Source organism: Cupressus sempervirens, chromosome 3, assembly GCF_028749045.1.
Source record: "Cupressus sempervirens isolate cs-2001-9-10 chromosome 3, ASM2874904v1, whole genome shotgun sequence".
NCBI classification, from domain to species: Eukaryota; Viridiplantae; Streptophyta; class Pinopsida; order Cupressales; family Cupressaceae; genus Cupressus; species Cupressus sempervirens.
This window is the reverse complement of record NC_143120.1, coordinates 346,188,688-346,202,328: the sequence shown is the minus strand read 5'-3', so window position 1 is coordinate 346,202,328 and position 13,641 is coordinate 346,188,688.

Sequence of the window (13,641 nt, the reverse complement as noted above, 5' to 3'; positions counted from 1 at the left end):
CACTTAGCTTTGCTTCTTTTGGTACGGAAGCATGGTCAACCTCTAGCTCTATATCAATATCCTCATATAGATAGAGGGTTTTTGGTGATGGCTAGACTATTGCTTCTACATGTAGGCTTGTTATGCTCTGAAACTATGGCTAGTGTTACTAGTGCTACTTATGATGCTACCGGCCCATATATTTTAGGGTTGGTGTTCTTATTGAAGGATATGAAACTAGTTGGGCTACTAGATAGATTTTCTACTGGTGGATATGCTCTAATCTGTTGAGTCTGTTGCTCTAGCTAATGAAGAATTTGAAAGCAGGCCAATGATGTATGTAGAGGCCCCCTATGTAATCCATTCCTTGTCAAATCCTAGCGATATTTTTGGCTTAGCTTGCTTTATGGCTATGGGTCTATAGAATCTACTGAGTCTTCCTGAAGACTGCTTCATCAACTATAGAATTTGGATCATCGACATAATCTAGTATTGGTGCTTGAACTATTGCTATTGGTCCTCTCCCGCCACACCTTTCACTTCATGGTCTCAATCTTGGTGAAAAACCCATGCTTCTTTCGCCTATCAAAAACATAGACATTTGACTTCCATAATAATAAAAAATTGAGTAGTTTACCCACCCCCTCTCCTATAGTTGGTGATACCTATAGAAACAATGGGCCAGATCAAGATCTAAAGTGAACCAAACATTCATACCCATAGTTGTAAGTGACAAAAGTCAATCTATTCAACTAAACCGACAAATTACTCTACTACGCTTATATATTGTAAGGAAATGATGTTAGTGCATTAGGGTGTAGGGCATGAAGGTTAAGGGTAACCCATCCTAATAGACTCTATTAGAATGGTTATTAAGCTACTAATGCAATGTACCTAGAACTATATAATCAGTATGTTGAGCAAGGTGGTGGGTAAGCAACAAATACTACTGGCATAGGGACAAGAACATTTGATTTGAATCTATTTCCCATAGCCCACCTGGAATAATCTGTTTATGCCAAAAGTGGGAAATACCCCTACCCCTTCTACTATAAGGGTAAGGTTAAGGGGAGGGATCGTCATCTTAATGGTTGTGCCTTGGCACTGGTGTTTAATAATAGTTGGGGCCACCCGGCTAAGATTCCCTAAAGCATTGGGTGGGATGTCTAGTAAGGACATTTAGAAGGGTCAAAAGTCATTGGTCGAACCTCTACATTACAACATAAAAACTCCATTGTATGAGAAGCCATCATTTGGCACTAGGATTTGAGAGAATAAAAGGTCTTAGCACTCGTCCCCTAGATGTCTGCCACCAATGTTTCCTATCAATGTACCAGTTGGAATGATGTAGGTCAAAGATATCAAGCTCTTATGCTTCTCCCACTTCTTACGTTCCCAACATTATTCATATGAACTCAGAGACCCTTTTGAGTATTATTGAGGGGTGAAGAGATAAAGGAGGGGCCATTTCTAATGGTCATAATGAAAAAAATCCAGAGGCCCTACTATTATGTTATTTTTAGGTTGACTTTTGTTGTTCTGATCTTCTTGGAGACCCCTATAGCTTTTTCATCATTCCTTTGCATTCCACAATGATGGAAAAGAGGCTCGACAACACATTTTTTCATTCTCAATCCTTAGGGGCTTGCGAGTAGGTCGAGTGTTGGTGCAAAGTTCTATTGATTCATTGCTAGCTTCCTTTATTAGCTCTCCTTAGAAGACTTTCAAGCTTAGTTGCTTCTCGATGCTCCCATTGATATCTAGTCAAAGGTGACACCCTAGAAGATGTTATTTCTTCTAGTAAACTCTTTTATTTACTAGAAAGATTTCCTCTTTCAGATCCACTTGACAAGAAAGTGCCAATTCCAACCCTTGCCCACTAGGTTGAGCATACCCCTACAATCAACACCCCTATTATTATATTATCTAGGGACATTATTATCAGCATGTGTGGGGTCCATATCCCATAGAATTGTAGGGTAGGGAGAGTAGTCCCATAAACTCCTCCCACCCACAACTAATTGGAGGGGGGAGGGTTAAGAGTGACCCACTTGGAACTATAGTTTCCCACTTGTTGCCCAATTTTCAGTTCATTCTTCTTTGCTTTAGGTTTGAGACAAGTTGAATGTGTTAATGTCTTAAGTCTGAGTCTAGAGTGTCCATCAGATGACCTCTCTTCTCATCATCCCTTTGAGCTAACCTGATCTAGGAAATCATGCGAGTAATGCACTAGTCAAAAGGCTAGGTGATTAGATTTTGGAGGGTTTGTTTATGCATTCTTCTAAAGAGAAGAAGATCTGGATATTTTACTGATACATCATTCCCTATTCTTAATCATGTTAGAGGAAAATATTCATGTTGTGTTACAATTTCCAGGGAAGACATCACATGAGATCGAGCTTAAAATGCAGAAAAAGAAATTTGTGTCACAGAAAACAATCAAAACCCTTTAACATCAAAATGTAAAGATAAGTGAATGTGCATCATTGATCCAGTGCATGGACGGTTCAAATATGATCTTAGCAAGTTACGTGGGTTGGTGAAAAGTCAATTAACAAAGGAAAGTATGCCATTGGTCAGTTGAAAAGTCAACCGCTTACTTGTCAAGATGGGCCCTCTTTCCTTTTGGTTTTAAGTGACATAAGATCAAGCATGTTTCTAATTGTCGTTCAGACAAGGATCAATGCTTTTTGTATTCTTGCACTTTGTAAGTATCTAGAATTTAACCAGAGTGGGAAAACGTGGTACTAACACATATACACAACAGGACCCATGAAAAAAGTCATTGTTACTTAGCTGCAGTTAGTAAAGGTAACTATGAATAGTTGCAAAGTAGCAAATAAGAATAAATCACATGGTCCTTGGTGGTCAGAGGTAACCCAGAGTTATGGCAGTAATAGAGAAAAATTGTACAAATCACATGATTGTGAGGTTGCACATAGGTTAGGTTAATCATGAGTCAAGGCCATGTAGCAGCAAAAATAGAAGAATTTTTTGGTTGCTGATAGTTAAGAAGAACTTGAAGTTAATGTTGCCATGGCATGATTACGGTTAGGTTACAGTTGTCACTATTTCATTGTGGTCAGTAGAACCAAGATATGATAAGTAGTGACCTCACAAAAAGTGTTAACAATTAAACATCAAAACAACCATCACATGTTCACAACATTAAGTGTTAAGTCGATATGAGAAGCTCCGAAGGTGCAAAAGCAAGGAATCACTTGCTCACAAGCTTGGCCAATAGTTTAAAGATGACAGTTATGAAGTTGCAAAATGCCAAAAATGACTACTAGGTGCATGATCACAAATTAATGCTAACCAATGAAAATCTAAGTTGCAATGGTGCACAAAAAAGAAAACATGACATGTGGAGAAAGTGAACCCATATTGCAGAATAGAACAAAGAGTTAAGATTTTTAGTTCCTAGTCATCAGATCTAAAAGATCAACGCTATCTACGCATTTGCAAGTGATTAAGGATAACCCACAGTTAACGTAGTGAAGCAACGAAAAGTCAAAGATCACATTGTTGCAAAGGGTTAATCATAACCTAGGGTTAAAGATGTGAAGGAGTGATAATAGGTGTTTGCATGTTTGGAAGGGGTTAAATGAAAACTTGAGTTAACTCAGTGAAACAATGAAAATTGATTGATTGCATCGTTACATTAGAAGAAGATGTCGTGTGAATAAAAAGAAGCCACAAAAAATAAAATAAAGAGCATTATTATGTTTTAATCATGATTGTTAATTTGAGATCAATGGTCAAAACTCAAACATGCAGCAATAGTTGAAATATGAATTACATAGACTTGGCACCAAACAACAGAATATGAAGAAGCAAAAATTAACACAGGGTTCTTGAAACAGTATGAAGATCAAAAATCACTATGTATTTCAGAAGTACCATGACATCAGGATCATCGACAAGAAGATGCCATGTGTCCATACTATGTTGCAGATTAAATAATTTCATGTTTTATTTCTATTATGTGACTATTGCTCTTCTGGAAAGGAGGGATGATAGAAAACTATAAATGTATTTTTTTTATAAGACAATGGTCAAAAAAATTGATGGTGAATTGGCTCTGTAATTTCATTTACCTAATTTTCTTTTCATGTTTTTTTGCCCATAGATTAGTTTTGCATTGAGAGTTGAAGGAAAATTGTATGTGATTCTATGATAACCTTATGGATTCCATTTCACTATGGTATTTACATTATAGGTAATTCCAAAAAAAATTTCATATATGATTATGCTTCTCCTCTTGCTTGTTTCATGGCATGTTAAATAGTTTCATTGGGAATTGAAGGACAAATGTGGATGAGTCTATTAGTAACTTGTTGGATTCCATTTCATTCAAGACTGATAGTTAAAGTGATTCCATTTTCCCTCATGTGCACCTCTCCTTCCTTTCCTCTTTTTCATTTAGATAATTAATCTACATTTCACATAGGAGTAAAAGTTAGAAATCTCAAGATAATCTACCACAATCATTCCATTGGGTGTGATAGGTTATCCAAATCTATTTTGCTTGAATTTTTTGTGTTTACAAGCAATTTGGTTAGCCTTTACTACTCTCAGATTAAGATCGTATTCTGTCAAAACATTTGATCTAAGAAAGACATATTCATTGCACTTCATTGCAAATCCTAAGGCAGTTGTACCTTATAATTCAGAGAGTAGTGATATAACACATACATTGACCCATTTGTTGGTGACATCCTTCTGTTTCCTCATATTTTGGGCATCTAGAGTCAAGATAAAGCCAAGTTAGAAAGAGGGACAAAATGTTAACCAACACCACCCACTTGCTTATAAAATGGTAGGGGGTGCCTTTTCTCAGTGGATTCCTTCATGAACAGGGCTTGAACTCATGCTTCTTATGAACCATCATGATGCAGGGGTCAAGAGGCTAGGGTATTATAAGAATGGTCAACAAGCTAGTAGTTATAGCTTGATTGGGGTAGTGGAACTAGGGGCAACAACATAACTAGATCCTCATATCTGATAATAACACCATTAGCTTAGACAACAACACTAGGAGCCAATTGACTACCCATCAACATAAGAGGTGTATGATAAAGGAACAACCAGGAGTGGGACACCTACATCAACCAAAACATCTCACATACTTTGGTTGGTTGGAATTTATGACCATTCAAAAATTGACATGCTTTTTCATTCATCCCCCTACCCCAAAATATAAACTTTTTTCGTGAAATACTTTATGGTACCCAAGAAGCAGCCCAAACACCCACCCTAGTTAATTATCTTGTTATACATGTAGAGTATGGAAATTAGTTCTTTTTAGTATTTGACACTTGCCACTCTACCCTTTTCCCATATTTAGAAAAAAAAAATGTGTCTGTGTGTGAGAGAGAGAGAGAGGCAAGGGGGGGGGGGGGGGCGTGGGCTTTCATAATAGGTTCTATTAGTAATCTAAGGTCTTAAGAGGCCATATAGGTCTTATTTGTAATCTAAGGTCTTAAGGGCTCATAATAGGTCCTATTAATAAACTAAGGTCATAAGGGGTCCTATTACATCCTATTAGTAATCTAAGGTCTTAAGGGGTCCTATAATGTCCTATTAGGTCTTATTAGTAATCTAAGGTCTTAAGGGGTCATAATAGGTCCTATTATCAAACTAATGTCATAAGGGGTTGTATTACATCCTATTAGTAATTTAAGGTCTTAAGGGGTCCTATCATGTCCTATTAGGTCTTATTAGTAATTTATGGCCTTAAGGGGTCATATTAAGTCCTATTACGTCTTATTAGTAATCTAAGGTTTTAAGGGGTTTTAAACATTACATGTACACATGCATAGATAATAAATAAATAAATTACACATACATCTAAAAATGAACAATGAAAATTTTACATACATTTAAACAAATGTATACAAGTTAAATAAATATGAGAGAGAAGGATGAGAGAGAGAAAGAGAGTGAGGAGAGACAGTGAAGGGAGAGAGGAGAAAGTGAGGTAAGAGAGAGTGAGGAGAGTGAGGAGAGAGAATAGAGAGAGAAAGTGAGTGGAGAGAGAAAGTGGGGAGAGAAAGTGAGAGGAGAGAGAAGGTAGGGAGAGAAAAAGAGTGAGGAGGGAGAGAGTGAGGAGAGAGAAAGTGAGGAAAGATAAAAATTAAGGGGTGATGATTATTTTAAATTGTTTTCTAGACGTTATAGGGTTTTGTTTTTTGTTTTTTATTCCTCTAGATTTTTAAATCATTTTTTGATTTCTAGATCTACCTAGTCTTGTTTTTGTTTTTTAGTTTCTATCTACTTAGCATTTTAATTTTCTAAGTTACTATTATTTCTGACAACAATTTTAACTATATTTTTTTCAATATTTTCTAACATATAAGCTAAAACATAAAACTAATTGACCTATACTAAAAAATTAACTAAATACCCATAAAAAATTAACTAAATATTCATTTAAAACAACTAAACTTTCATTAAAAACAAACATTCATTAAAAATAACTAAACAATCATTCAAAGTAACTAAATAATCATTAATAAGAAAATGTCTCCTGCTCCTGTGTCTGCTTCTACCCACACAGCTCTTGCCAAGTTTGAATTTGTGTTTTCTCCTACCCATGTATCTTTGCTTGATAATGGGGCTGAAGTTTGATCTCTAGCTAAGGCGATAGATGCTATCAATCCCTCTATTGCGGTTAGGGTCATCGTGACTTATGCTCCTCTGGCTCTTGTTGTTGAGGTTCACTGTTCCCTTTTTTTTCTCCCTCGGGTTGATGTGAGAAAATTTTCTATCTCTTATGCTAATGTGGTTGTCTATGAGGCAAGTATTGGGGTTCATGTTGTGCAGTCAGGGCCTAGTTGGTTGTGCCTATCTCTATAAATAACTTGATTCTTATTCATCTAGATTCTAAAATAGTTGATGAGATTTCTACTTATGAGGAGGACCACTCTTCTATACTACAATTTTTTGTTTTAGGGGATTTTGGCCCTCTCTATCAGATCTGCATGCTTGGATTTCCAAGCATTGGGAAACTATCATTTTAGATTTAGTTCAAATTTACCCTATGGCAAGGGCCTTCTTTATTGTAAAATTTTCTAATGTTGAAGACAGAAATTTCATCCTATGTCATGGTTTCTCTTAGGATGAGAGGTTCCCCTTGATGCTTAAACCCTAGTATAAGGATTTTGACCCGACGACTGAGTCCTTTAATAAGATTCCTCTTTGGGTAAGGTTGTCAATTCTTCCCCTTTACTTATGGTTGGATTCAGTCCTAGAGGCTATAGGGGAGGCCCTTAGGGACTTCTTGCTGGTTGCTACTGTGTCTTACAATGTGTATAGGATGACGTATGCTCGCATTCTTATGGAGATTGATGTCTCCAAGGGGCTCCTTGAAATGATTAAGTTGACCTCTCCAAAAGGTTCTTGGATTCAACTTCTTGATTGTGAAGGTATCCCCTTTAGATATAGGAAATTCCATAAGACCAACCATCTCGCTGTGTGATGCTCCTCGAAAAAGGTTAGATTGAAGAAGTCACCTTCTTGGCAGATGGAGATTTTAGATGATCACTACACAATTCATAAAATATCCACAATTGGGGATGGGTTGGATAGATTTCCTCATCCTTTGGTGGAGGAATCCATCATTGCCTCTAATGATTCAAATGTTATCCCTATGGCGGTGACTAAGAATGTTGTAGTTGTCCCTTCTTCGGCTATTGAAAATGTTGAGTCAAATGTTGCCCCTCTTACAATTCTGTCTCAAGATGGTGTTGTTGTCCCTTCTTCTGCTTATGTCTAGATCATGGGTGGTGGTGTTGTTTCAGCTGGTTTATCTCCTGCAGTGAGGGTGTTGGGGGTTGGTTGTGGGGCTAAATGCCATGATTGGCAGAAGGCCACTAGGAAGGTGGAGGATGGATGGATAATAGTAAAAGGAAAAATAGTCAAACCCTTCAAACCTTCATTTGATATGTCTTTATGCTCTCAAAAGACAAGACCAAACTTTAAATCTTGAGGGTCGGTATTGTATAAGGTTTCAAGTCCTTTCAAAACTTGTTGCTTGCCTGCTCTTTTAGAGGTTGCCCCTTTTTGTTTAACTCTCCTAGCCTTTTAGGCCCATTGTTTCTTTGATGTTTGTCTTGGTTCAGGACTTAATGTCTATTTCTTTTGTAACCATTGGGTTTCAGGAACCCATTTAAAACCTATTATACTTAATCAAAAATTAAATATTAATTAAAAACACAAAAAATATAAAATCGTACATACCTAGTATGCTAAATGCTTGAAGAAGGTCAAAAATGGTAGACCAGAATGATGATGCAACCCAACACATCACGTAATTCGCTCTAAGCCCTTCTACCAAATCACTACAGTCATAATGAGAGAAAAGTGGAATGTCGTTAGTTATAAAGTGGTTTCCTATGGCATAAAAGGGCTTCGAGCAAGGCCCTAGTGACCATGTGGCCAAGAGGCTTCCCTCAAAGCCTAAGGATTCATTTGAAGCTTCCCTTGAGGTGGCTTTGCTCAAATCCCTTGGTGGGCTTCATTCAAAGCCTTGGCTTCGAATGAAGCCTCTAGATTTTGGATTTTCCACTTTTCATCTAATTTCTTTGTGATGAAAAGTGGGAACCATTACTATGGCTTGACCCACATAAGAGGAAGTATCAATCCTAATCTAATGGACAAAAGGATGAATAACTCAAATTTATTTCTCTTGCCCCCACCTTAATAGGATTTAAGTGAAAGGATAAATAAAGTAGCATTGAAATAGAAAGTATGGAAATAGAAGGGATAAGATGATATACCTTATAGAATACAAACCTGAAAATGTGTTGTCAAATAATGTTAGAAGTTGTTGTAATCTGAGATCTAAGCTAAAATCTATGAAGCTGACAAAACCCAAAAATTGTTCAGAGATCTGTCAGGGGCGAATTGGATATTCAAGGCCGAACTAAATCATCAAGGGCACACTGCAACCTTGGTTGACTATGTGCGATGTTGATTCTAATTTCACAATTTTGTACAGAGTCAAAAAGGGTATCTAGATCCATAACCTATTCATCAATATGAGATCTCAAGCTTGCAAAACAAAGAGACTGTTTGTTTATTGTTGAAGGGGGGTGTTGGGTGGGGGGGAGGGAGGAGTTGCCTTAGTCAAACCTTAATTTAGGAATTAACATTGAATTGAAATAAAGATAGAATCCTAGCAAGTGCCAGTGATAGAGCTAACATGAAGTAATCTAAATCTATGAAATATGCTCTTGAATTTGGAATGTGATCAATTGTGTAGATAAAATAGCTTTGACTCAACTTAAAAACCCTAGAAAGGACATCAAAGTAAAACCAAAACCTGCATAAACATATGTGCTTGAAATTTTCCTTATGAATTTAGATCTTGAGAGGATGGATGTAGAAGATGTAACCAAGGACCTTGAATGTATGAAGGGATACCTTCAATGTTTAAAATGAAATAGAAGATCTAGCATAAAATCCTTCAATGACTTGAATGCATAAATCCTTGATCTTCAATGGAGAAAGTATTCAAATGCCTTAAGAATGCTTGAGAATTTGAAACCTTGAATGTGTGAATGCTTGAATACTTGATGTTGAGATGTGAAAATGGAGCAAATGGAAGGGTTTATATAGGGTTCAAAATTAACTAACTCTCGCAGGCCAACCTGCCTAGAAATTAACACCCTGAAGTTACCTAGACATGGGACACCAAGAGGAGACCTAAAATAAGTCCCAATCAGGGGTGCTTTGCGACCTTGATTGGCCCATTAGGAGTAAATTGTACCCCTAATAACCAGGTCCCATAACCTCCAAGATCCCAAAATAGGTCATGAATCTCTAGAATCAAGTACAAAAAATTGAGATATATTTGTTGCGATGCGAAGAATAGATTCCAAGTAGATAGATGAAGGAAAGGGAGGACCTATGATGATAGACCCTAACTTGACATTAATGCTATAAAATTAGAAGCTTTAAAGAGGATCTATTAGGCTTTACTCTAATTTCACCTAAGAGAAAGTACAAAAAAGGGAAAAAAGATAGAAAGGTGCAAGAAGATTGATGATCTCACATTAAATAGATGTTAAACCTTCAATAAATTAGAGTGCATCCAATTTAAGATGGTACACCATCAACTTTCCAAATGACAACTTTTACTTCAAGTTAAAGAAAATGTTCTTGGATTCCTCTCTTCCCTACAATTTATGCAATGTGTCTCTTCAAATCTCAATATACTATGTTTCCATCTAATAGTGATTGTTGTTTTTAGAAATATTTGTTTTGCAAGTGATTGGAATGCCAAATGAGTTAGTATTGAAAGTTATTCATTCTGCAAGTCTGAACTTCTATTCTATTCATCAAATTGAAGGGAAACTTTTTTCTTAAAGTTAGGAACCTATGAAAAAGTTTAAAATAATTTGATAGTGTAATACATTTGATGCCTAACACAAATTCAGACTATGAATTTTTACATTTTCTATTTTATCATTATGCAATGGACATTGATATTTTTTTTTAGCATTGCCAATATCAAAAATTTCCAAAATAACAAAAAATCATGGGATTATCAACTAGTCAAAAAATGTTTTATTCTTTGTTACTAACAAACATAATTGGTCAAAGAGAATACTAGAAAGATAACGATATAAAGTAATTAACTGGCCATAGGCTTTCCAACTTCCTCAACTTTTCCTTTCCATATATTTGTTTAATAAATAAAAGAGCAAACTCAATTTTTGTGCCTATATCATAAGTTGTAGTTACTATTTCATCTTTCTAAACCCTTGATCCAAATGTCTTTGATGAAGATAGTTTGTCAATGAATGATGGATGGCAATTTGCCTTACAATTTGAAAATCCTATTTAAGCAGTCAAAATTGTGAAGTTGTATCATTTTTATTAAAACCATATTGACGCAATTTTTGAACTTCAAAATCTTGCGCCATTGTTCAATATTTTGAAGTATTTCTTACAACCACCAGAGAACCAACTAGCATGATGGCAATTAGAAAATACAACTAACTTCATTGCAATCTATTACTCAATAATAAACAACCCAACCAAGCATTATTGAATATGTATTCCCTTCACAAATTCTAGAGTTAATGATGACATTTCAAAAATACTAATTAAGTTTTATTATCCTAGAAAAAATTAAACCTAATATTGTTACATACCCTTACCCAAAATCCCTTTAGTAAACCCCATTTCTCAAGGGAAACAATTGGTGTTATGCATAAGGTGCCATAAAGTCAACCATATGTTGACTTCCTTTTAGTTTTCTAAAATATGAGTCTCTAAGCCTCAAAGAGCTTGATGTTCCTCCTCGCAAAGTTTAACATCTTCAATGATTTCATATCTAGTCCATTTTTTACAACCAACTCAAATTATTGAAAGACATACTTCTACTATATGAAAATTACTCAAACAAATAATGAATAGGAAACATATTAAGTAGAATCAACCCTATTAGAATATTAATTAAATTATGATTTCCAAAGTATTATAGAATTTTGGTAACCACACAATAACGAGTTTGCAAATTAATAAAAGAAAGACTATCAAAATTGTCAAAAAGGTGAGAAACCCTACAATCCACTCAGAAACCACATTTTAGGGCAATACCTATACAGATCCCTTCACCTCTGCCCCAACAATTATGGCTGTAAATGTGAATATGTTGATGGTAAATATGTGGGTGAAGATGCAGTCACTCTTATTGTTGATGGTGAACAAAATTTTCTTGGACATTGACCCAAAAAAGGAAAATAAAAACTGATTACTTTGGTGAAGATTACACATGCAAGTGACACATATATTACTATACAAAATGTCATAGTGAACCCTCTGCAATAGGTGCGTACCTAATTCCCAATGACCATATTTTATGTTCATTTTTCTGATAGAGAAAATAAAAAGACTACTAGGAAAAAAAGAAAACATTCAATCAAAAAACAAAATTTTAAATACATAAATTCTTTTTAATAAAAAAATATAAGCAAAACATATTATAAATTGAATAGTTTGCAATTTGATCAATTTCCAAGATAATAACTAATACACAAAAGAGGCTTGAAAACATTAAATCCACACCATTAAAAGGCTTATAGGAAAAGGAGGACAACTTAAAAAATTTCTTTTTTTTAGAGAAAAAAATACTTTATCTTATTAATTATTTGCAATAGGAAAAAAACCAAACAAAACTAAAGCCATTTTGCTCCAACTTGTTTAATTTGTGAAAGAAGTTAACAATATTTCATTACAATTTAGAATAATCATTACAACAAATTTAACTAGATTTGCAAGCTTGCAATGATGAGTCAATAGGTGTTTACTTTGAGTAAAATAAAACTTAATTTTGTAATAAATCAAATAAATAATATTTATTTATTTAATTTATTATATACTAATAAATTATCATCCAAAAAATATTCCCATAAAAATCTATTATGAAAAACTAATAAGAAAAAATAACATGTATAAAGTGGAGCAAAAAATACATACTATAATAATTATAAAAACTAAAAACTAAACTAAGGGAAGCCTCGGTGCTTCACCTCTGTGAGCATCACCTAGATCTAATAACTGCTAAGTGTTCTATTTATTATCACGAGAGACGGATTCAAGTAAATCATTACTCATTAAACATGAGTTAATGAGTTTGACTCAAAAACTAGATAGTTAAACCCTGATAACAATATCACAATTTAACTTGTTGTGGAAAAAATCTCCTACTTATTAATTTAAAGTCTTTTAGCTTAAATATATGAATAAAATTATTTTTAAAAAATAAAAGCTAAACTAAATTTAAAATCTACCAACTTCAATATATGAAAAAGAATAATTTTAAAAAAATCTTCATACAAAAAACTATTATGGAAAATTAATATGAGAAATATTTTTTTTTTAAATATTAAAAAATAATAATTCCCACAAATATATCTTGGCTAAACTAAAAATCAATATTTAAATGAAAAACTATACTAATTTTTTAAAAAAATTAAAACACTTTAAAAAGTAAAACTTCAATCATACTAATATCCTAATTGTTAACCCTATTCGCTAAACTCAAAATCAATATTTAAAGTGAAAAGCTAAAATAATTTTTTTTTTTAAATAAAAAACTAAAACTTTAAAAAATAGCTATAAAAACAAAAAAAATTAATTAATTTAAAGTCTATTTGCTTAAACATATGAATAAAATATTTATTTTAAAAAATCTTCAAAAATTAATATATAAAATTAATATGAGAAATACAAAAGAAATATACTAAAAAAATAATAACTCTCACAAATATCGTATTTGCTAAACTAAAAATTAATATTTAAAGTTAAAAAACTAAACTAAATCAAATAATTTAGAAACCAAAATTTTAATCAATTTTAAAAATCAAAATTAAATAAAAATAAAGAAAAAAATAAGTTAAAAGTGAAGATAACAACTAATTAATTTTCTAGATTTTTAAAAAAATAAAAAGTTAAAAATATAGATAAATTAATTTATAAATTAAATACGAGTTAAAAAAATGAAGATAAATAAATAAATAAGAAAAAAATGAGAGTTAACAATGTAGATAATAGCTAATTAAATTAAGTAAATAGAAAAAAATAAAAGTTAAAATTGAAGTGAGATAAAATTGGGTGGAAAATAATTAACCTGAGAGTTTTATGGTC